This window comes from Salvelinus sp. IW2-2015, unplaced genomic scaffold (assembly GCF_002910315.2).
Source record: "Salvelinus sp. IW2-2015 unplaced genomic scaffold, ASM291031v2 Un_scaffold83, whole genome shotgun sequence".
NCBI lineage: Eukaryota > Metazoa > Chordata > Actinopteri > Salmoniformes > Salmonidae > Salvelinus > Salvelinus sp. IW2-2015.
In genome coordinates, this window is record NW_019942514.1 from 474,183 (window position 1) to 499,593 (window position 25,411).

Consider the following 25,411-nt stretch of genomic DNA (forward strand, 5'->3'; position numbering starts at 1 on the left):
CCTGTCATAATTGTTTTCTTTACTAAAGTAGAGTTTTTTTTTATTATTGCTAAAGGTACTGCATAGGTGTAAACATTTTTTTTGTTGTTGCAAGAGATAGCACTTGTATAGCCTAAGAAAATATTAAACATGTGCAGAAAGTAGTTTTGAATGCATTTTATTGAAGGGAAACAATAAGTCTTGAACTTTTTTGGCAACATAGTTATATATTCTTATATACTGTACAATGAGGAATTCAACTCAAAAATAGTAGTGTTCTCCCATTTTTTTAACCATTGTCCCCACCCAAAGAGATGTATAAACAACAACAATAAATATGAATAAAATAAGATAATTGATACAAAATAAAAATGTGAAGAACATGTTTTACAGTCCTCCTTTGGAAGGTAGAATTGGCATCTCCTCCTTTTGCCTGCCCCAGCTGCAGCCTCAGGTGGATCAGGACAAGATTCAGCCCCCTGAACAGCTTTCACAAGCGCTGCTGAGGCTGCTGTGCAAGGGGAGGCGCTCCGTTCTTTGAATGTGTGTGGTTACTAGTGCCTTTCCCAGCTGCTCCAGGAACACCCTCTTGTAACGCTTATCAGGCATCCAGGTAGGGTTGATCTTGTTGCATATCACGAAGGCATTGTATGAGGACACATCAATTATGTTATGGAAGATGACCAGTCATCCTCCTGCAGCTGTAAGTTCCAATCGCCTTGTCCAGGTTGTCCAAGCCTCCTTTGCTGTGGTTGAAGTCCAGGATGATGGCTGGTTTCCTGTCCTCACGATCACTGATCACAGCCATTTTGCAGTGTGCTCAGGAGGACCACATTCTTGTTTCTACTGGACATCTGATTTTGTTTTTATCTATGACCTGTTGGCCACTGAAATGTGCACTCATGGCTTCAGCAAAGAGAGAACTGGGGGGACTGTCATATGCAGCACCTACAGTATATAGCCTCTGACTGCATTCCCCATTAGTAAACAATGCTTTCAAGAAATGTTTATTTTGTCTGAAATTGTTTTTATTTTGTCTGTGAACTTGAGTCGTGTGTGGGGTCGTGGAGGGGTGATGCTGCACATGCACAAGAAAGTTTTTAATCTCAATTTCTCATTGTGTGTGTGTGTGTGTCTTTGTGGTTTTTGTGGTGTGTAAATGATTTTATAACAGCCAGGTCAAAAATGACCCCAAGACAACCTTTGTACCCTGGTGGTGTACAGCTTTCATGGAAATATGAACAAAGGTGATGTTTCACTTTGTCTAATGTTGGGGTCACTCTAGGAAAATACATTGAATTTCAAGTTGAAAAAAATATCATTTAGGAGGTTTTCTCTGCTGTTAAACATAGTGGCGGGTCATTTTTTACCCTTAAGACAAGACAACGATCTTTTGGTATTTGTTTCATTAGTCCATTGTTGATACAGTCCCAAAATGGTTTGTATGTCAGCAATCAAGTTAATGTATGTACATTTCAAAATACAGAACTATGGCCCGTATGCTACATTTTTCGTTATGGCATTATGGGGTATTGTGTGTAGACCAATGACAAAAAAATCTTCATTTAATCCATTTAAAAATCAGGCTGTATCATAAAAAAAAATCAGGGGATGTGAATACTTTCACTGTAGTTTATTTATTATCCTAGTGTGAAATAGGCCTCATGTGAAACCATTTTCAAAAGTGCAAGAGATACTGTTGCATGTAGGCCTAGATTATTTATGGTTTGATCACGTGGAAATATCAAAACAGTATTTGAACATATCCAAAGCAATTGCATGTGGCACAGGAATCACTGACTCGCTGCATTTTTCTATTATCAAGACACCTGCTGGTTAATCTTAAAGAGCGACTACCCATAAAAACCAAGGAATACCTTTGAAAACGGCCTATGTCTATATGAGTCAGAAACATTTATTATAGTCTCAAATTTGACGAAGTGTAAATAGGATACTTTTTGTGAGTCTCGTCTAAAATTGAGTTCAAAACCTCGGTGCGTCACAAAGAGTCAATTAAGGTTGGGTTTGATTTTACAATTATGTCAACAAATCATGCCCCCTTTTGCCAAGCTCCACGTGCAAATCCACTTCATTGAATGGGGCCTTGTGTGTCATCGCCCACCCCCAACCAATGCGTTCAAGAGATCACGGCCATTTGAGACTGAAAAGCCCTATTCGGATTGACCATGTAATGCATGCTTCCAGCAGGATGCACAGCCAACAACTATGGTTTGCATGCCCTGCCGAAGGAGCCGATCATCATGCGGAATAAGTGGTTGGAGTTCGTTGGTCCCCAGTGTTGGTGAGTATACCGGTAGCTACACTTCGACCCTGGGTCGTTACAGTATATTTTGATAATCATTATTACCATCATCACTAGCATAGATATGGTTAGTTAGCTAGCAAACAACTAGCTAGCTACCTAACTACCTCAATATAACTCAGATTTGGCTTGGAAACACTAACATTTCAAAAGAAGGCAACTAATTAGTAGGAAAACCTTTTGTCATGATTGTGATGTTGCCAGATTGATTTTAGATGCAGTGGGACGTTAGCCAGCTAACTAAGATTGAGGGGACCACCTTATTTTAGCTAGATAACATCAGCAATGCTAGCTATTTTTGACGAACTTTGCCGGTAACGGTAATAGCAACATTGCCATCTCTCTAAAGTAAATTTGACGAAATAATATGGCAAAGTTGTTTCCTACGAATTATTTGCCTACTTTAGGAATGCCATCGTATTTCCATGCCAGTCTTATTTAGTGTAATTTAGACGAAACAATCACTAGCCTCTAACCTGCAACCCATGTCTAGGGCACAGATACATATTGGATGCAGCTATGGTGGTACTAGCTAACTCATGTCTGACTACAACAGTTTATTAATTAGCAGCAACAAACTCAACCCAACCCAGGGCCATAGCAAAACATACTACACAGTTGGTTGCGTCACTGGCCTGAATCTAATCCAATCTGGTTCCAGTCAGTCTACATCTGTAAAGCATAACATTTGCATGAAAATGCAGTGGAATGGGACAATGTTTTAGTGTGTTGTGTGAAGAATCCAATACTTCACCTTGTATGCATTACAAATCACATTATTGTGAGAGCATCTACTGTATGCATTTCCTTTTTGGGTTTTTTGTTTTTAATGGAATTAGCTTCCAAACGAGATTACTTTATTTCTCGAGCTATGTTTATGATTAAGGGATGGTGACAATCGTTGAACCTGTTTTTCTGTTATACAAAGTGCACAGTTGGGTGTCAGACTGAACCCCTGGTCATGAATGGATGCATGGGACCTACCAGAAGGAGAAAAGGTAGGTATCATATGATCTCCAGCAATGTGATTGCAATGGTTTAGCAACCTCCAAAAACAATTGAATTCACTGTTCACTTGCTATTTTCACAGCTTGTCAGGCAAGACCTCAGTCTCCCTCTGTAAAAAGGACACGCCATCATGAGGACTCTAGTGACCAGAGTTACTGTCCTGATGACACAGACGGCTTCATCAACAGTGACAGGTAATGTGTGTTATTTAACAAGTTGTATAAAAAAAATACCCAGCTTGATAAAATAGTAGGCTAATTCCCCAGCCAAGCAGATACAACAAGTAGAGTAGTTTTGGTTGTGCAGTCATGAGCAAAAAACGTTGTCCTTTCTTCAAAACAAAATGTACCACTTGTCTGTCTATTATATCACCCTGTCACAGGCCCTCCCAGTCAACACCCCTTCATACGATTTCCTGCTGCACTTGTTTGAGAGATGTCCCGTCTGCAGCCGAATATGCAGCATCGAGAAGACCAGCAAGGGGGCATCATGCCCTCGCTGTGAGCATTACTATGAATGGGACAGTCAGCCACATGTTGGCAAGTTTCTGGCCTGCAACCTTCACCTGTCAGTGGCAACAGCTTTCACAGGCTCATCATTTGTACAAATAGAGAAGGTAACCCACTTCATTACTTTGATACATTTGATAACGTAATGTATGTAAACTGACATGATTTGTTGCTTATTTTGTACTTCTTAGATGTATATAATGTCCAGGGCGTAAACCTAACCTGGTGGAACCAGCCTGATCGCTGAGTTCACCATTCTACTTCCCTTCCTGAAGTGAAATAGAAAGGTGAACGCAGAGATCAGGTTGGTTCCACCAGGTTAATCATAACCACCATTGTAATCAGTGCTCTGTGTGTGTGTATTTGTATGTGACCAACCAGTATCTTTGATGAGGGCCCAGGATCTGATCTACGCTGCTATGCTCATCAATGGCATGCAAATGTAAAATGTAACGGGTCTCTGGCAAAGACCTCACCTCTCGCCTGCTCACCAACAGCCGTCGATGGGGAGACAATAATTAGGTAGATTTAGTCTGACCTGTTCAAACTTCAACGTTGTACCTGTTTGTGTGTCAGATATTACCTATCCTAACTGCCATTGGTAATAGAACAGTAACTGTATATGTTCACAGAAACATGTATGGCGCCAGCACATGGAGACTTGCAAGATGATGTGCTGAAGTCCTGACTGACTGACAGGCGTGATACTGATGTCTCTGAATGGAGAGCATTAAAAGGCACTCAACATAAACATTTTGCGAGATCATTTTTACTTGTGTTGTCTTTTTATTATTGAATTGAATGGTATCAGTCAATATGGGGAGAAACCTATTCTGCACCAGGATCAGATAACTCTAGTTGTATGCGAGACACCACACAGGAAGGTATGACCACTCTGACATGTTTGCCAAGGTAGCCCCATTACCACCAGGCAAAATGCAGATAGGCACAGTATCTGTATCGGCAGGGAATGACAATGAAAGATGAAAGGTGCACATTGTTATATTAGCAGAACACTGCTTCTATGGTATTATGTTAAGGGTTGTTTATTCTACACGAGCGTTATTCCATTTGAAAGTTATCAAAACACTTAGTTTGCAATTGCTGAATTTATGTAGATATTATATTCTCCTCATATTACTCTGTCGGCTAAGGACCTATTCAAACCTTTCTTCGGCATTTCACAATACATCTGCCTGTAGTTATTGAACTCAACCTGCAGGAGGTTTGTTTGTTGTGATTGAGTGGGGGGAAACCGCTGCGGGCAAGGCCTGACAGATGGTGTGTCTTGGTGGTGGCAAGGACACACCCAAGAAACACCCACATCAAGCCAACTCACGCTTGGCTTCTGTCATGGCTGCCAGCATTTCTTGTCGTCTCCTAAATATCTGTTGACTAGGTGTGACTCTTATGACTAAAGAGCCATCATGCATTCAGTAGCTTTTATTTTTACCCCTAAGAGTAGGAGTAAAATGTCTATTCTCAGCACTCAACACTAGTTGCCAAATTAACACTAAATCTGTCCATTTTATTGCACATTTTATCACAGTGAGTGGATACCCCCTTTAATGGTGCTCAAGATTAAAGGGTGACTGCACTTGATTTGGCATAATTTTTCATCAATGCTCATTAAGAAATGCTAGCGGCCTTGACTGAAGGCAAACAAGTTATCTTGTGGTTGGGATTTGATGTGGGCGTTTCTTGGATGTGTCTGCCATTCAATCACAACAAACAAGTGCAGTAGTGAGTACAGCGAGTAAGATAAGCTAGCTTTGCTATGGAGAGAACAAAGTTTTGAAGTTGAGGACCTCTCCCTTCGTGACTGCCTCGCCATCTCAAGAAGGTCAGCTAATTCAGGTCTATATGTAGGCTAAAGCCTGCGCTGACCTTGTTTAGCCAAGCTGACAGCAGCTAGGTAGAATAGCTTGGTGATAGGACAGCCAGCTGCAGCTATCTAGCTGATATTTCTCTGTCAAATCAGTTATGGCAAGATAGCAAGAGCCAGTGTCTGGAATGTGCTTCATACGACACTTGTTCTATAACACTTTGCTACAAATATAGCCTGCAACTTAGTTTCAACATTTCATAAAATCAAATTTTATTGGTCACATACAGTTGAAGTCGGAAGTTTACAAACGCTTAGGTTGGAGTGATTAAAACTGGTTTTTCAACCACTCCACAAATTTATTGTTAAACTATAGTTCTGGCAAGTCAGTTAGGACATCTACTTTGTGCATGACACAAGTAATTTTTCCAACAATTGTTTACAGGCAGATTATTTCACTTATAATTCATTATCACAATTCCAGTGGGCCAGAAGAATACATACACTAAGTTGACTGTGCCTTTAATTTTCTGGAATTTTCCAAGCTGTTTATGTCATGGCTATAGAAGCTGATAGGCTAATTTACATAATTTGAGTTAATTGGGGGTGTACAGTGGGGAGAACAAGTATTTGATACACTGCCGATTTTGCAGGTTTTCCTACTTATAAAGCATGTAGAGGTCTGTAATTTTTATCATAGGTACACTTCAACTGTGAGAGACGGAATCTAAAACAAAAATTCAGAAAATCACATTGTATGATTTTTAAGTAATTAATTTGCATTTTATTGCATTACATAAGTATTTGATCACCTACCAACCAGTAAGAATTCCTGGTTTCTCACAGACCTGTTCGTTTTTCTTTAAGAAGCCTCCTTTTCTCCACTCATTACCTGTATTAACTGTTACCTGTTTGAACTCGTTACCTGTATAAAAAGACACCTGTCCACACACTCAATCAAACAGACTCCAACCTCTCCACAATGGCCAAGACCAGAGAGCTGTGTAAGGACATCAGGGATAGATTGTAGACCTGCACAAGGCTGGGATGGGCTACAGGACCATAGGCAAGCAGCTTGGTGAGAAGGCAACAACTGTTGGCGCAATTATTAGAAAATGGAAGAAGTTCAGATGACGGTCAATCACTCTCGGTCTGGGGCTCCATGCAAGATCTCACCTCGTGGAGACATCATGATCATGAGGAAGGTGAGGGATCAGCCCGAACTACACGGCAGGACCTGGTCAATGACCTGAAGAGAGCTGGATCACAGTCTCAAGAAACCATTAGTAACACACTACGCCGTCATGGATTAAAATCCTGCAGCGCACGCAAAGTCCCCTGCTCAAGCCAGCGCATGTCCAGGCCGTCTGAAGTTTGCCAATGACCATCTGGATGATCCAGAGGAGAATGAGAAGGTCACGTGGTCTGATGAGACAAAAATAGAGTTTTTGGTCTAAACTCCATTCGCCGTGTTTGGAGGAAGAAGAAGGATGAGTACAACCCAAGAACACCATCCAACCGTGAAGCATGGCGGTGGAAAATCATTCTTTGGGGATGCTTTTCTGCAAAGGGGACAGGACGACTGCACCGTATTGAGGGGAGGATGGATGGGGCCATGTATCGCGAGATCTTGGCCAACAACCTCCTTCCCTCAGTAAGAGCATTGAAGTGGGTCGTGGCTGGGTCTTCTAGCATGACAACGACCCGAAACACACAGCCAGGGCAACTAAGGAGTGGCTCTGTAAGAAGCATCTCAAGGTCCTGGAGTGGCCTAGCCAGTCTCCAGACCTGAACCCAATAGAAAATCTTTGGAGGGAGCTGAAGTCCGTATTGCCCACGCGACAGCCCCGAAACCTGAAGGATCTGGAGAAGGTCTGTATGGAGGAGTGGGCCAAAATCCCTGCTGCAGTGTGTGCAAACCTGGTCAAGAACTACAGGAAACGTATGATCTCTGTAATTTCAAACAAAGGTTCTTGTACCAAAATAAGTACTGCTTTTCTGATGTATCAAATACTTATGTCATGCAATAAAATGCAAATTAATTACTTAAAAATCATACAATGTGATTTTCTGGATTTTTGTTTTAGATTCCGTCTCTCACAGTTGAAGTGTACCTATGGTAAAATTACAGACCTCGACATGTATTTTGTAAGTAGGAAAACCTGCAAAATCGGCAGTGTATCAAATACTTGTTCTCCCCACTGTACCTGTGGATGTATTTCAAGGCTTACCTTCAAGCCTCTGCTTGACATCATGGGAAAATCAAAAGAAATCAGCCAAAACCTCAGAAATAAAATTGTAGACCCCCACAAGTCTGAGCAATTTCCAAATGCCTGAAGTTCATCTGTACAAACAATAGTACTCAAGTATAAACACCATAGGACCACACAGCCGTCATACCGCTCAGGAAGGAGACGCGTTCTGTCTCCTAAAGATGAACGCACTGCTCCAAAACCGCCATAAAAAAGCCAGACTAGGGTTTGCAACTGCACATGGGGACAAAGATTGTACTTTTTGGAGAAATGTCCTCTGGTCTGATGAAACTAAAATAGAACTGTTGGCCAAAATGACCATCGTTATGTTTGGAGGAAAAAGGGGGAGGCTTGCAAGTCGAAGAACACCAACCCAACCGTGAAGAACAGGGGTGGCAGCATCATGCTGTGGGGGTGCTTTGCTACAGGAGGGACTGGTGCACTTCACAAAATAGAATGCATCATGAGGAACGAAAAGTATGTGGATATATTGAAGCAACGTCTCAACGTCTTCCTGACATCAGTCAGGAAGTTAAAGTTTGGACGCAAATGGGTCTACCAAATGGACAATGACCCCAAGCATACCTCCAAAGTTGTGGATAATTGGCTAAAGGACAACAAAGTCAAGTTATTGGAATGGCCATCCCAAACCCTGACCTCAATCCTATAGAAAATGTGTGGGCAGAACTGGAAAAGCGCGTGCGAGCAAGGAGGCCTACAAACCTGACTCAGTTACACYAGCTCTGTCAGGAGGAATGGGCCAAAATTCTCCCAATTTATTGTGGGAAGCTTGTGGAAGGCTACCTGACACGTTTGACTCAAGTTGAACAATTTAAAGGCAATGCTACCAAATACTAATTGAGTGTATGTAAACTTCTGACCCACTGGGAATGTGATGAAAGAAATAAAAGCTGAAATAAATCATTCTCTCTACTATTATTCTGACATTTCACAATCTTAAAGTAAAGTGGTGATCCTAACTGACCTAAGACAGGGAATTCTTACTAGGATTAAATGTCAGGAATTGTGAAAAACTAAGTTTAAATGTATTTGGCTAAGGTGTATGTAAACTTCCGACTTCAACTGTACACATATTTAGCTGACGTTATTGCGGGCGTAGCGAAATGCTTGTGTTCCTAGCTCCAACAGTGCAGTAGTATCACGTCATGTAAATACTGTACATGTTACAGTGGAAACGGTATCAACTACTGTGAGTTGAATGCCCGCGGTCTTCAGTCAGCTCAGCTGTCCTACAACACAATATTCTATAACTGGCTAGTTTTGTCTCGTCTCGTCTCTCCTTATGTCCACTGTTAGATCTTTCCCAGGAGACAAATCTCAGAACTAACATACAAACAAGTGCTAAATATGGACATTGCGCAAACATCGACCAGCTTGAGTGTAGATATCAACAACAACAACAAAATCGATGGATGTGTTCATGTAACAAAGACAAAACAGTTTCTGCTGTAAAAATCATATTGATGTGCTTATAAAGACAGTTTGCTTACACCTTACCTCACAAATCAAAATCCGTTGTGTGTAGAGTACAACTTCAGCTGTCTAACCAGAACTAGAGTGGCATTTCTATCTATTTGCCCAAATCTAAGGATTTGGCTGTCTAAGACATTGACATGCACAGCTCTCTGAGTGAGATTCTGTCTTCAAGTCTCCAGTGGGTGATGAAGTCCCTTTCATTGACAGTATATCATGTATTACAGGTTATGTACATGTGCAGTCAGGTGGCAGGAGGGGTGGAGTGCATGATACTCCATCCTCGATATGACAGAGTTGACCACATGGGTCCAGCAGGCAGAGTTCAATAACTACAGGCAGATAGATGCAGGAGGATGGCACTCTTCTCATACTGAGTAGCCTATAGAGTAGAAAATCCTATGAATGGTTCTACAAAGAAGCTTTTCATAATCTAAAGGTTCTACCTAGAACTCTCTATGAAGGGTTGTGCCTAGAACCCTCTGTGAAAGGTTATACCAAGAAACATTTTATCTTTGGAGGGTTCTACCTAGAACAGTCTATGAACGGTTCCACCAGCCTTATTAGCCTTTAAAATTAAATAACTTGTGACAATAATTATATATACGGTATGTCATAAGGCCTTTCTTTGAGTACGTAATTAAACCCTAACACAGGTGTTAGGAAACTCCTGGTTTACAGGCCACATCAGGGCTGCAAATCACATTATGCTGGTGTCATTCCTATTAGAATCCAGCCAGATTTAGGATATCTAGCAAGAAGTATTTGTTATCACCCGCAACCAACATTGAGAATGACTGCCAGGGTAGGGAAGATTGAATAGTGAGACTACCTCAATTGTCTAAGCTAGAACAACCATCCCAGTAACAAGTGCAATAATTCCAACAACTAACTGATTGGATTTGTTTAGTTTTCTTTATTTTTATTTGTGTGCATAAAATGTATCAACCAACCAATGTACATGCAAAAAAAACATATTAAAACAAACAATTATGAAAACCACACTGCAATAGAGTATGCTGGGAAATATGATATATGACTCTATGTAGAACCCTTCTTGCCTTCCTAATAAACCATTCTTGCTTCCAAAGAATCATCAAAGAACCCTTTCTTCCAAAAACGGTTCTTAGGATGTAAAAAATTCTTAGGTAGAACCCTTTGCCTTACAAAGAACTCTTGTCTTACAAAAAAGGATTCTTCAAATCAAAACGGTTCTTGGTAGAACCCTATCCCTCCACATAGAACCCTTTTTTCTAAGAGTGTACTTCAGAGCTGTAGCTAGGCTTGGCTCACTGTTGGAGGTAGAGATGTAAGGCCAGTGGTCTGAGGAAATTGGAAATGGTATTTACCTTTGACCCTATCCACAGCACTTCTAGCTGAGGGACTAGTTGAAAGGAGAGAGGGGAAAATATTCTGGAATGAGTCTGTGGTTTCTGGATTGCAGTGTCCGTATTAGGACAGATTGACAAAAAAGTCCTGCTGAGAATGAGGCTGTTGTAATATGGACACCGTATTGGATGTTTTTGGTGCCTAGCTACTGAAGGAAACCCAATGTTGCAATGATGTCAGGCTGATTAATTTAGTTACGTTAAACTAATAGTATTGTTTTATATATATTTTTAGCAACCTGAAAAATCGGTGTAATCTGATATGTAGTTGCTTCAACAACCAAAATATGACGTCTTTCCAACACAACCTAATGCCATTGTGAAACAGACATCTTTAACTGGAAAATTACCAGAAAACAACTTCATTACAAGTACAGTATATCAGTTTGTTTAAGCAACATTTTCCTTTTTGAAGGGAATGCATTAGTATTTTGAGAGATTGTGTTTGTGTGCTTGTGTAAAGCAGATCCCATTATTTTGTATTTTATTAGGATCCCAATTAACTGTTGCGAAAGCAGCAGCTACTCTTCTTGGGCTCCAAACAAAACCTGAAACATGACATAATACAGAACATTAATAGACAAGAACAGCTCAAGGACAGAACTACATCAATTTTAAAAAAGGCACACGTAGCCTACATATGAATGCATACACACAAACTAGGTCAAATAGGGCAGAGGCGTTGTGCCGTGAGGTGTTGCTTTATTTGTTTTTTGAAACCAGTGTTGCTGTTCATTTGAGCAATATGAGATTGAATGGAGTTCAGGCAATAATGGCTCTATATAATACTGTATGCTTTCTTGAATTTATTCTGGATTTGGGGACTGTGAAAAGACCACTAGCCCTGGTGGGGTAAGTGTGTGTGTCAAAGCTATGTGTAAGTTGACTATGTAAACAATTTAGGATATTTAACACATGAATGTTTCTAATTTAAAAAAAGAAGTGATGCAGTCAGTCTCTCCTAAACTCTTAGCCAAGAGAGACTGGCATGTGTAGTATTTATATTAGCCCTCTGATTACAATGAAGAGCAAGAGGTGCCGATCTGTTCTGGGCCAGCTGCAGCTTAACTATGTCTCCTTGCAGCACTCGACGACACAACCGGACAATAATCAAATCACAATAAGACAAAACTAGAGCCTGCAGGACTTGCTTTTTGGAGTGTGGTTTCAAAAAAGCAGAGCATCTCTTTATTACGGACAGACCTCCCCCATCTTTACAACCATTGAATGTATATGTTTGGACCATGACAGTTTTCAATCTAAGGCAACACAAGTAATTTATTCTCCTCAATTTGTTCAACAGCCACACCATTCACTACTAGATTGAGCTGAAGTCTAGAACTTATGGAATGATTGTACCAAATACAATGCTCTTAGTTTTAGAGATGTTCAGGACCAGTTTATTACTGGCCATCCATTCCAAAACAGACTGCAACTCTTTGTTAAGGCTTTCAGTGACTTCATTAGCTGTGGTTGCTGATGCATATATAGTTGAATCATCAGCATACATTTAATGCCAGTGGCACGTCATTGGTAAAAATAGAAAAGAGTAGAGGGCTTAGAGAGCTGCCCTGCGGTATACCACACTTGACATGTTTGACATTAGAGAAGCTTCCATTAAAGAAAACCCTCTGAGTTCTATTAGATATATAGCTCTAAATCCAAGATGTGGCAGAAGTTGAAAAGCCATAACACATACATTTTCTCAACAACAGGTTGTGCTCAATAATATCAAAGGCTGCATTGAAATCTAACAGTACCACTCCCACAATCTTATTATCTATTTATTTCAACCAATAATCAGTCATTTGTGTCAGTGCAGTACATCTTGAGTGCCCTTCTATATAAGCATGCTGAAAGTCTGTTGCTAATTTGTTTACAGAGAAATTACATTGTATTTGGTCAAACAAATTTTTTTCTAACAATTTGCTAAGAGCTGGCAGCAAGCTGTTAGAACCAGTAAAGGCCGATTTTCCACTCTTGGGTAGCTGAATACGTTTGGCTTCCCTCCAGGCCTGAGGACAAAAGCTTTCATCTAGGCTCAGAATAAAGATATGACAGATAGGAATGGCTATAGAGTCAGCTACCATCCTCAGTAGCTTTCCGTCTAACTTGCCAATGCCAGGAGGTTTGTCATTATTGATCGATAACAATCCTTTTTCCACCTCTCCCTCACTAACTTTACAATATTAAAACTTGCAATGCTTTTCTTTCATTATTCGTTTTTTTTATATTTGACTACGACGGCTCACTGATCGTTGTTGACATTTCCTGCCTATGTTTGCCCACTTTTCCAATGAAGTAATAAGTGAAATAATTGGCAACATCAAATGATTTTGTGATGAAATGGCGCCGACAGAGGGCTGCCTTGCTTCTAGTCCTTCGGAAACTTTGCAGTATTTTGTTTTATTATGTATTATTTCTTACATTGTTAGCCCAGAAAATCTTAAGTGTTATTACATACAGCCGGGAAGAACTACTGGATATCATTGTAACATACCTGGATTCTCAGTGCGTCGTGCCGACAGGAATAAACATCTCTCCGGGAAGAAGAAGAATAGTTTCATGATAAACGACTCATGGTGTAATTGTAACAACATACAGGACCTCAAGTCCTTTTGTTCACCTGACCTAGAATTCCTCACAATCAAATGCCGACCTTATTCTCCCAAGAGAAATTTCTTCGGTTATTGTCACAGCAGTGTATATCCCCCCTCAAGCCGATACCACGACGGCCCTCAAGGAACTTCACTGAACTTTATGCAAACTGGAAACCATATATCGTGAGGATGCATTTATTGTAGCTGGGGATTAAATTCTATCAGCATGTCGACTGTAGCACTCACGCTGGAAAAACACTGGACCATTGTTACTCTAACTTCCGCGATGCATACAAGGCCCTCCCCCGCTCTACTTTCGACAAATCTGACCATGACTCCATTCTGCTCCTCCCTTCCTATAGGCAGAAACTCAAATAGGAAGAACCCATGCTAAGGACTATTCAACGCTGGTCTGACCAATCGGAATCCACGCTTCAAGATTGTTTTGATCACGCGGATTGGGATATGGTACGGGTAGCCTCAGAGAATAATATCGACATATACGCTGATTTGGTGAGTGAGTTTATAAAGAGGTGTATAGGAGATGTTCTACCCACGGTGACTATTAAAACCTACCCTAACCAGAAACCATGGATAGATGGCAGCATTCGTGCAAAACTGAAAGGGCGTATCATCGCATTTAACCATGGCATGGCGACTGGGAATATGGCAGAATACAAACACAGTCATTCCCTCCTCAAGGCAATCAAACAAGCAACATGTCAGTATAGAGACAAAGTGGAGTCGCAATTCAACAGCTCATACACGAGACATATGTGGCACGGTCTACAGACAATCACATACTAAAAAATCACGTACACCAACGTCTTGCTTCCAGACAAACTAAACACCTTCTTTGCCTGCTTTGAGGATAATACAGTGCCACCGACGAGGCCCGCTACCAAGGACTGTGGGCTCCAACGTGAGTAAGACATTTAAACGTGTTAACCCTTGCAAGGCTACCGGCCCAGACGGCATACCTAGGAGTGTCCTCAGAGCATGTGCAGACCAGGCCTTTAGACTGTTAAACAGCCATCACTAGCACAGAGAGGCCTACATACAGACTTGGAATCATTGCCCACTTTAATAGATGGAAAACTAGTCACTTTAATAATGCCCCTTTAATAATGTTTACATATCTTGCATTACTCATCTCATATGTACATACTGTATCTTATACTATCTATTGCATCTTAGCCTATGCCGCTCTGACATTGCTCATCCATATATTCATATTTCTATATTCTTATTCCATTCCTTTACTTAGATTTGTGTGTATTAGGTATTTGTTGTGGAATTGTTAAATATTACTTGTTAGATATTGTTGCACTCTTGGGAACTAGAAGCACAAGCATTTCGCTACACTCGCAATGACATCTGCTAACCATGTGATTTTATTATGTGACCAATAAAATGTGATTCGATTTGATGAATATGCCATCTGATTCGATTGAAAGACGGAGTTGAATTTGTCTTGGTGCCCATAATTTAATTTAAAGTACGCCAAAGTTTTTTTTTCTCCATCATCATCATTGATCTTGGCTTCATAATACAGTTTCTTCTTCTTTTTGTTCAGTTTAGTCACATCATTTCTCGATTTGCAGTAAGCCAGCCAGTCAGATGTGCAGCCAGACTTATTAGCCACTCCTTTTGCCTCGTCTCTTTCAACCATTTCCGTTTTTCAATTCCAATCCATCGAGCCTTTTACAGACAGTTTCGCAACAGGTGCATGTTTAACAATAATTAGAAGAAGCAATTTCATAAATTCATCTCGTGCAGTGCCTGGATGCTCCTTTGTAATCACATCAGACCAACAAATATTTTCAACATCATCCACATAAGTCGCAGCAAAAATATTTTGTATGATCTCTTATACACTATTTTAGGCCCAGTTTTTCTAGCCACTATATTGTGATCACTGCATCCAATGGGTATTGTTCCTGTAGTGTTTGTAAACATCCTGGTAGGTTGATTAATAACCTGAACCAGATTACAGGGACTGGTTACAGTGAGAAGCTTCCTCTTGAGCGGACAGCTGGATGAAAACACATATTATTTAGATACTGACTGTTAGCACTTGGTGGCCTATAGCAACACCCCAAAAGAAAAGGTTTTAGACGTGCCAAGTAAACCTGCAACCACAACACTTCAAATAAGGTCTTCTCTAAGCTTCACGGCATGGCTCAGAATATATACAGCAACCCCATAAGCATTTCTGTCTCTTCTATAGATTTGATATCCTTGTATTGCTACTGCTGCATCATCAAATTAATCTTCTCAGTGAGCCTCAGAAATAGCTAATATATGAATGTTATCAGATGAAGTTACTGATTTCATTAACGTTATTTCTAAGGCTACATATATTAATATGGGCTATTTTCAGCCCTTTCCTGGGTATCTTATCAGAGATCGACATAATATGGAAAGGAGCAAACATGGCAAGAGAAATAATATTTATACATTCAGCAGTCAATTAATCATCTGGTGTGTGTAAGTGTGTGTGTGCGCAGCGGGGTTGAAGCTACGAACCCATAGGCTTGGCTCTCTCTCATCCCTTCCAGTACAATGCAGCACAGTGAGAATTAGCCACTGTTAGAATTATAATAGGAAAAGGGATTGTTGACTGCTATGAAGAGAACAGCACTGCGCCACGTAATGAGAATTTACATTTTAGATCTCAATCAAGCCCAACAAGTTGGAAAACCGTGACTTCTCTTTAATATCTGGAAGCTATCATGTAGTTTTTGAATTGGTTCCACTTTTATCATTTCTAATCTGTGGGGAGAGTATCTTAATTGATGCATTTTGCACACAGAAGTTAATTATCTCATTAACTGAGTGCATGTTCTCTTATCTATTTGTTGACAGGACCCCTCGTAGCTTTTCTGTTCACTGAGACTTCCAGTCTACTTGGCAAGGGCAGGACGAGGGGGAGGGAGAGGTGGGGGGTTGAGGAATCAGAAAATGGTGTAGGGAGATCAAATGTATTTTTCATACTCTTCCGAGATAGAATACCATATATCATGCCATATAGCAATTTCGCGCTGGTCCCCGACTCGAGAAAAGATCAAAGAAAAGTGATCAAAGATACAGGGAGAAGTCAGCTTCCAGAGAAGCAGTCAGTAGCAGCTTCCTCTGAAAACAATATGACGTGTTGAGTCATCGCGGGTTCTGTCATTGTTTGTATTTTGCTTGAGCTATGGCACCGAGCATCTGAGAAACACAGAGAGGGCAGATCAATCAAAATAAACTAGAGTTAGCCTAACGTTCTTTGTCACACTCTCTCCAAAACAACTATACAGTACATTTACACCATATACTCTACGATAAAGCCTACATACAAATATTCATAAATAAACAGGGGTCTTGGAATGGTGCTAATGTTTTCCCTTGTCATTCGGCAAGTAAACAGACAAGGTCCTTGGACTAGCTGCATCGAATTACCCAGAGTGCACTTTCAATATGCAGGAACAGAAACAATTAGACTGCACTCACTAGGGAGGGGTTGTTCTGTACTGAAACGTAGCTCTGAGGTAGTGCCCCTGCTGCACTTTTAACCATGGTCTTAACTATTAATAACAATGTGCAGTGACCCAGGTCCTCACAAAACAAGAAAGATTAATATGGCCTGGTAGACTGAAGAAATACCCAAACCCTCTTGTAAAGGAGAATATAGAATAATTTAAATGAATCTAACCCTAGCCCTTGCAGGTCTTATTACACTCAAAAGGTCATCCAATTAGCTGTATTGGCCGCGAACCCTGGAGATAGACGTCAGCTGTGGAAATGAGCCTATAGCAAACAGAGAAATGCTCAGTCATACAACCCCCCCGAGTTCCACTTAGTTTCCCAGAAGAGACGTGTTCAGTTCAATGGACTGTTTTCAGCAGATCCATCCCCCATCTTATTTAGTAGATAAGCCTATATCTGTTAACTTTCATTTTGAAGCCTCATTTAATAATTACCCAGTGTTGATTAGAATTATATGCTTGAATATGTATTTAAATTCAACAGAAAACGTTATTGAGTAATGGGTTACACTTTATTTACCCAAAGAACACATGCTATAATGTAAATGTCATAATAACTGCTTGATAATTACTTCTATAAAAAAAAATCTTATTGGTCTCATAATTACTTCTATAAATCTGTCTTTATTCAATGATGCTGTGTACGCACAATGTACCATAAACACTGTACTCTATGGCCAGTATTCCGGTATGTGGAGGGCAGGGGAAAATAGCTAAATGCCTATTGTTCAGTGTTGAGCACAATTATTATGGAAGCATAAAGCTGATGAAATTGATTTGAAATGCAATTCGGATTATGATAATCAGTATCATGTTAGCAGCTTCTCAAGCAAAAATGTTGCTAGGACGGTCTGGGAGTGGAAAGGGGAGAACTAAAAACTAGCTATTTTTGGCAGAGGTTAGATTTTGTTTTTCTTATTGGTCTATTAACTAATTTACCACCTGGTGATGTCAACAGGCAGGCCAAAACTCCATTCCACCAAAACAGGCTGACCTTTCAGGCAGTCTTTTCAAACAGGTTTTACACTAAAAGGGCACTATCATCATTTTCACAGTATTACTCCAACCTCATAGTGTGGAAATATATATGAAACACAGGAAGTCATGTTTTTGACTGCACTTGGTCTTTAACTTCTGGTATGTAGGTCAGGACAGAATAATATTCTAGCCTGCCAATCACCAGTCTTTCCATTCTGACTTCTATCTTGTTGCTGACAGACGTAGTGCTAAGGGTTGGAGGTGTTGCTGCTAGGCTGTTCGACACCTGTCAGTCTATACTGCGTGACTTGCAACTCATATCCTGGCCGGGGGACGTTGCCAATGCAGCTTGGACTTGGGCAACACTTTCCCTCCTGTTATTGTCATAGAGTTTCCCTTGTGGCACGATGTGCATGGCACATTATCTTATAAGTACAGTCTGGAAGCTTAGTTGCTAATATGCATGGAAAGTGGATTTCAATTCGTTTTTCAAAGTGGAAGTATTTCAGCTGCAGAGCCTTCCTCAGCGTCATTGTCATTAGCAGATTTTTTTTAGACGTTATAACTCAGTCTTTTTAAGTCTGCTTCATCCAACCCCTAAATCCTAAAGCCCCCAGACCTGAATTCAACAAACCGCTGCTTTTATTTCCCGGCACTGACTAGGCAGGATACCGAAGCAATAATAAAACGCTTTTTCATATCTCAGCTTGTCTTAATTGCTCATTACCTTGAGATTGCTCTGCGTTTTGGTGATCATTATTTCACATGATAATTAATCCATTTTCGAGTCAACAATTGAAATTCCTCTTGTATAGGCCCCATCAGCTGAACAAGCTTAGCGAAAACATCGAAAACTAGGCCACCTCTGATGTTTTGCCGTGTTTCACATAATGCTAAATTCCCTAGGAAGGCACCGCATTGATCTGCGGTAAAGCGGCATAAGTTTTATATCCCACCCAATTCAGTGTGACAAAACCATTGGAGCAGAACTAATGCTGTGAAAACACTGCACCAGCTCCCAACATTATTTGGGTCGGATCTTTTGTTCACTCCCTGACACCTTACACCATGCCAGATACCCATAAGTACATGTGGAGCGGAGTCAAAACCCGAAGTTCTCCACCTCATCAAATAGGAGTCAGCTTATGAACTAGTGCTGCATTTTCTCACATTTTTCACAGGTGTAAAGCGGTCTTCTCCTAAGCCCTTCCACAGCTTTATACCGTTAACTCGTGGATGATCATTTATTAATTTCTCCCTCTTGAATTAGACTTGCTGTTTTAGACTTGCTGTTTTAATTTTCCTGTTTGTGTCAAGGAAAAAAAGCTTTTTAGGTTAATTATCCTTAGTTTAAGTATCGTTAGGGTCTAGCACTCATCCGTGAAGACATTACATTGCATGTGATTTTGTATCTTCACCTCATGGAAACATTTTTGGGGGTTTGAGAGTCCTCAATTGTTTGTGCTTAGAATTTTTTGTGTTAATGCTTTGATTTTAGTAAAATAGTGGCATTTTTCATTTTCTTTCCTTACAACTTGGAAATGAAAGTGATTTTTGGGGGGTTTGTATCATTTGATTTACACAACATGCCTACCACTTTGAAGATGCAAAATATATTTTTGGGTGAAACAAATTAGAAATAAGACAAAAAAACAGAAAACTTGAGCGTGCATAACTATTCCACCCCCAAAGTCAATACTTTGTAGAGCCACCTTTTGCAGCAATTACAGCAGCAAGTCTCTTGGGGTATGTCTCTATAAGCTTGGCACATCTAGCCACTTGGATTTTTGCCCATTCTTCAAGGCAAAACTGCTCCAGCTCTTTCAAGTTGTTTGGATTCCGCTGGTGTACAACAATCTTTAAGTCATACCACATATTCTCAATTGGATTGAGGTCTGGGCTTTGACTAGGCCAGTCCAAGACATTTAAATGTTTCCCTATAAACCACTTGAGTGTTGCTTTAGCAGTATGCTTAGGGTCATTGTCCTGCTGGAAGGTGAACCTCCGTCCCAGTCTCAAATCTCCTGAAGACTTTAGCAGGTTTCCCTCAAGAATCTCCCTGTATTTAGCACCATCCATCATTTCTTCAATTCTGACCAGTTTCCCAGTCCCTGCCGATGAAAACATCCCCACAGAATGATGCTGCCACCACCATGCTTCACTGGATGGTATTCTCGGAGTGATGAGAGGTGTTGAGTTTTCGCCAGACATAGTGTTTTCCTTGATGGACATCTCATCTGACCAGAGTACCTTCTTCCATATGTTTGAGGAGTCTCCCACATTTCTTTTGGCGAACACCAAACGTGTTTGCTTATTTTTTTCTTTAAGCAATGACTTTTTTATGGCCACTCTTCCGTAAAGCCCAGCTATGTGGAGTGTATCCTTTTTAAATTACAGGTTGTAATGCAAGAAAATAGGAAAACGCCAAGGGGGTGAATACTTTTGCAAGGCACTGTATTCAGATGCATTTAGGTAGGGAAGTTCACATTAGTCTTACATATTTTAGAATATAATAATACTTTTCATATCAATGCATTTGCAAGGCCTAAAAAATTAATTATTCTTAAAGTTAAAGCTTTTTTTTGTGTGTGTGTGTGGGGGGGGGCACTTTGAAGAGACACTTTCTCTTCGTCTCTGCGCTTCATAGCTGCCAGCCACAATGTGTGTTAGAGAGAGAGAGGGAAAGACAGACAAAGAGAGAGCGAGAGAGCATGTGTGTGTGTCTGTGTGTGTGTGTGTGTGTGTACTTCTGGCCACGTCAGATCGGAGAGGGAGACGGAATCACATTTTGTGGGTGTCAACATCCACAGTTTCAGTGACTCGTCAAAATATAAATGTCAGACAGCTACATTAAACAATGTATCCTCCTCAGGTGAAAGGATATTTATATCTTTATGCTTTTATTCAAAATAAATAAAGTGCATGCCTACTTTGAGAGATTTCTCCTAGCTCTTCCCATTTCACATGGTGTGGCTGTGCCTAGCCTATACAGTATGTTTAAAATTTGATCGATTGGACCTGTAGTCTGTTACTGATCTGCATCTTTACCACTATCACACTGACGGTCTGACACAGAACTGAAAGAGCGACAGTCATATACATCAAGTGTTTTATGTGTTTTTTTTATGTTTGTTTGTCTCTGTGTGTTTTATGAGGGTAGATGTTTGTTTGTGTATTTGTGTGTGTGTGTGTTTTTTGTATATTTGTGTTGGTTTGCATCAGCTCTCAGAGCTCATGGGAAGAGGAGTGAGTTGTTGGACTACAAATCCGCTTTCCTGGCCTTCTGCTGCTTAACATCAACCCTTCTCCATTTTCCCCTCAAATGTTCCTGGGCTAGGTGTCTCTCTTTCTCTCTCCCTTTCTCTCTCCTCGATCTCTTTCTCTCTCCCTCTGATGTGAGATGCCTTCATGTGGAGGTGCACCTCCAGGCTTTGCGTGGGATGCTGTTGTGGGCTGGAGTCTGGCAGCCTCTGATAAGACGAGGGAGAGAGGAGCCGCTCGCTGCTTCTCGTTTTTTCATCAGGGGCGTCGGGGACACTGCTGGGCAGTGTTTTTTTGCCTTAAGGCCCCGTTAAGAATCCGACGAAGTCAGAGTCTCAAAGACCAATTCCATAGGTCTGGAGCTAGTTTGAGGATAACCCCAAATCCCATTGGGAACAACTTGTCATTTGAAATGTCTACTTAGTCGGGCCATACTTTTAAGATTACCAGGAAGAGGAGATGAAAGACTTGATTCGGGTCATCATTTTGAACAGCTGCCCCCTAGTGATCCCAAATAAGCCAGTGGTGATACAAAGCTTGAGGCAACTGATGGTTATAAAGTTCCAGCGAGAGCTTCAGTGACAAGCTCTGACTGAGCCGTACTAATCAAAGAAGCATCTCCCCTTAGATTTGGAGTGATGTGATTCGCCTCCTCTTTACAGACATCTCCATTTTAAAGGCGCTGCTTATCTCGAGTTCCAGGGGCAGCTAGCTAACTACAGCTCCTCTGTCTTAAATTATAACCCGTTTGAGGCATCACCTTAGCCAACGTGTTTTTTTGTAAAAATTAAAAAAAAGCTTTACATTACCAATTTTTTAAGGCCCAATTTTGTTTTTGGACTCCGGGGGCCCTTACTGTACTTATTCATCAATAATTTCCCCCCAGGGTGACCCAAGGGAAGGTGCCGACACAGAACCCAGCCAGACGAACCTAATTATGGGTAATCGTCCCCACGATGGGCACCACATGGGACGAGGCATCCAGGGTCATCAACTGGCCCTCTTTGACACATCCTCCAGAGGGGTGACGGAAGAGGGTGATGTTGAGTGGCGCTGTTATCTGGTGTGACCCGTGGTTTACCACCTGTTGTGAGGCTAATCGGCAGAGCTTTTTAGTGCTCTCCATCGCCTCCCAGTGCAATATGCAAATGAAATGTAAAGGCAACAAGAGTCTGTAGTGAGTGACAGACATATCTGTTTGTGGGTTGGTGAACCGCTCTCAGATTGACAGTATGTTGTATTGTTGGGATGTGTCGTACAAGGAATCGTAAGCTTGTTTTGTCAATTTTCAATGGGTTGTCAACCTAAAAACCCCGCTCAGCATGCACACACACACTCTCACACATACAGACACAACAGCCTGATCTCATAGACTAGATATAACATAGTAAATGTTAATCCGGGACACTTAAATTAGTATGAAAGGTTACGTTTGGTATGGTTGCATAAGACAGATGGTTACTTAAGGCAAAAATTAAGGCAAAAAACAAAAGTAGGGTGGTTGGTCGGTGTGGATGAGTGGGCTAGTTGCGATCTCAAATCTCATCATGGACAACTTTAGCATTTTAGCTAATTAGCAACTTTTCAACTACTTACTACTTTTTAGCTACTTTGCAACTACTTAGCCTGTTAGCTAACCCTTCCCCTAACCCTAACTCGCTTTGGATGTTTTTATCAGCTCTACCATGCACCTGTCTGGTAAGGTTGAAAACCTCCTCTCCTACTCATATTATCTTGCTACCATCTGATGCACGTTCAAATGTCATTAAAAAAAAATCCACGTTGCAGAGCTCTCCCTGTCCAACGCCGTGCCCTGACTGTATTACAGCTGATGACATCTAGAAATGTGCATGTATACCCTGGCCCATCTACTGTTGCTAACCCCAATTCTGACTTGTGCTCTGATTTCTGCTCTCTTAAAAGCCTGGGTTTTCTGCACATTCTCACTAGAAGCTTATTACTTAAAATGTGTCAATTGAAAGTGTGGGTTCACAACTCCAATCCAGATGTGTTGGTCATTACTGAGATGTGGTTAAGACACAGTGTTTTGAACACTGATGTTAACCTTTCTGGTTATAACCTTTTTCGGCAAGACAGATCTTCCAAAGGTGGTGGAGTACCAATCTTTACCAAGGAACATCTTCAGTGCTCGGTTGTCTCCACCAAGTCTGTCCCCAAAGAATTCAATTTGCAGGTTTTACGCATTAAACTATCAAATAGCTCTTTGTTGACTGTTGCTGGATGCTATCGTCCTCCACCAGCACCAGCTTGTACCCTACCTGCCCTAAGTGCTCTCCTGTCCCCTTATACTAAGTCTGAATTTGTCCTGCTAGCTGACCGAAACTGGTAATTGCTTAGACCACCTGACCAAGTCCTAAAGCAATGGGACTCTCTACATCTTTCTCAGATGATTACCAATCCCACAAGATATGACACCCAGAAAAGGCTACTCTCCTCGATGTTATCCTCACAAATACTTCTGATAGGTATCAGTCTTAGTGATCACTGTTTTACAGCCTGTGTTCGTAATGGCTGCTCAGTTAAACGACCTGTCCTGATTTGTCATAGACGCTTGCTAAAAAACTTTAATGAGAAAGCCTTCCTTCATGACCTGGCCTCTGTAAATTGGTATAGAATCAGCTTGTTCCCCTCTGTTGAAGACGCTTGGACCTTCTTTTTTGATATTTTCGGTGATATTCTTAACAAACACTCCCCCAAAATAATTGAGAATAAATAACAGGTTCAGCTCCTTGTTTGACCATGATCTGGCAGAGTTACTCCACCTCAAGAAATCCATTTGTCAAAAGGCTCGGCACATGCATACTCAGGCTGACTGACTCTCGTTCAGGCACATGAGAAATATGTGCACTCAGGCTATCCGGAAGGCTAAAGTTAGTTACTCTGGAGGTCTAAGTTCTGGAAAAGGGTGAAAGACCTGGAGAATAAACCTTCCTCCTCACAGCTGTCCATGTCCCTTAATGCTGATGATGTGGTTGTTACTGACAAGGCGTGTGTGGCTGAGCTCTTTAATCACCAGTTCATTAAGTCAGGATTCCTTTTTGATTCAGCCATGCCTCCTTTCTCATCAAACATTTCCTCATCTCCCAGCCCTTCTAATACGACTAGCCTTAATCCTCATCCCTCTTTCGCCCCTGCCCCGCTACACAGTTTCTCTGAGTCTGAAGTGCTAAAGGAGATCCTTAAACTTGACCCCAAAAAAACATCTGGGTCAGATGGTTTAGATCCTTTCTTCTTTAAGGTTGCAGCCCCTATCATCGCCAAGCCTATCTCTGACCTTTTAACCTGTCTCTCCTCTCTGGGGAGGTTCCCATTGTTTGGAAAGCAGCCACGGTGCGTCCTTTATTTAAAAGGGGAGATCAAGCTAATCCTAACTGTTATAGGCCAATTATATCATAATTGTTGGAAAAACTTGTCAATAAACAACTGACTGGCTTTCTTGATGTCTATAGTATGGTATGCAATCTGGTTTCTGCTCAGGTGATGGATGTGTCACTGCAACCTTAAAGGTCCTACATGATGTCACCATTGCCCTTGATTCCAAGCAATGTTGTTCTGCTATTTTTATTGACTTGGCCAAAGCTTTTGATACGGTTGACCATTCCATTCTTGTGGGCCGGCTAAGGAGTATTGGTGTCTCTGAGGGTCATTGGCATGTTTGGCTAACTACCTTTCTAAAATAGTGCAGTGTATAAAGTCAGAACATCTGCTGTCTCAGCCACTGCCTGTCACCAAGGGAGTACCCCAAGGCTTGATCCTAGGCACCACATTCTTCTCAATTTACATCAACAACATAGCTCGGGCATTAGAAAGCTCTCTCATCAATTTATATGCAGATGATACAGTCTTATACTCAGCTGGCCCCTCCCTGAATATGTGTTATACGCTTTACAACAAAGCTTTCTTAGTCTCCAAAAAGCATTCTCCGCCCTTAAGCTTGTTCTGAACACCTCCAAAACAAATGTCATGTGGTTTGGTAAGAAGAATGTGTGATTACTACCTCTGAGGGTTTGGACCTTACCACATATAAGTACTTGGGAGTGTGGCTAGACGGTACACTGTCATTCTCTCAGCACATATCGAAGATGCAGGCTAAGGTTAAATCTGGACTTGCTTTCCTCTATGGTAATTTTTCCTCTTTCACCCAGTTGCCAAAAGAACCCTGATTCAGATTACCATCCTGCCCATGCTAGATTACATACTTAATTCATAGATCGGCAGTTAAGGGTGCTCTCGAGCGGCTAGA

The 25,411-nt window shown here is 41.1% G+C and overlaps 1 protein-coding gene and 1 long non-coding RNA gene across 5 annotated transcripts in view; both read left to right on the forward strand.

The window, feature by feature from the left end:
• LOC112068070 (leucine-rich repeat and fibronectin type-III domain-containing protein 2-like) overlaps positions 1-25,411 on the forward strand; it is a 276,254-nt gene that overhangs the window by 183,427 nt on the left and 67,416 nt on the right. The gene's annotated exons all lie outside the window — the stretch shown is intronic.
• LOC139023878 (uncharacterized) lies at positions 1,754-4,585 on the forward strand. Of its 3 annotated transcripts, none has more exons than XR_011475097.1 (5): positions 1,754-2,281; positions 3,231-3,300; positions 3,393-3,504; positions 3,693-4,341; positions 4,452-4,585. It is a non-coding gene; the product is annotated as an uncharacterized lncRNA (long non-coding RNA). The 3 variants fall into 3 exon arrangements; XR_011475096.1 differs by having other exon boundaries at positions 1,831-2,281; positions 3,693-3,926; positions 4,201-4,585; XR_011475095.1 differs by having other exon boundaries at positions 2,007-2,281; positions 3,693-4,585.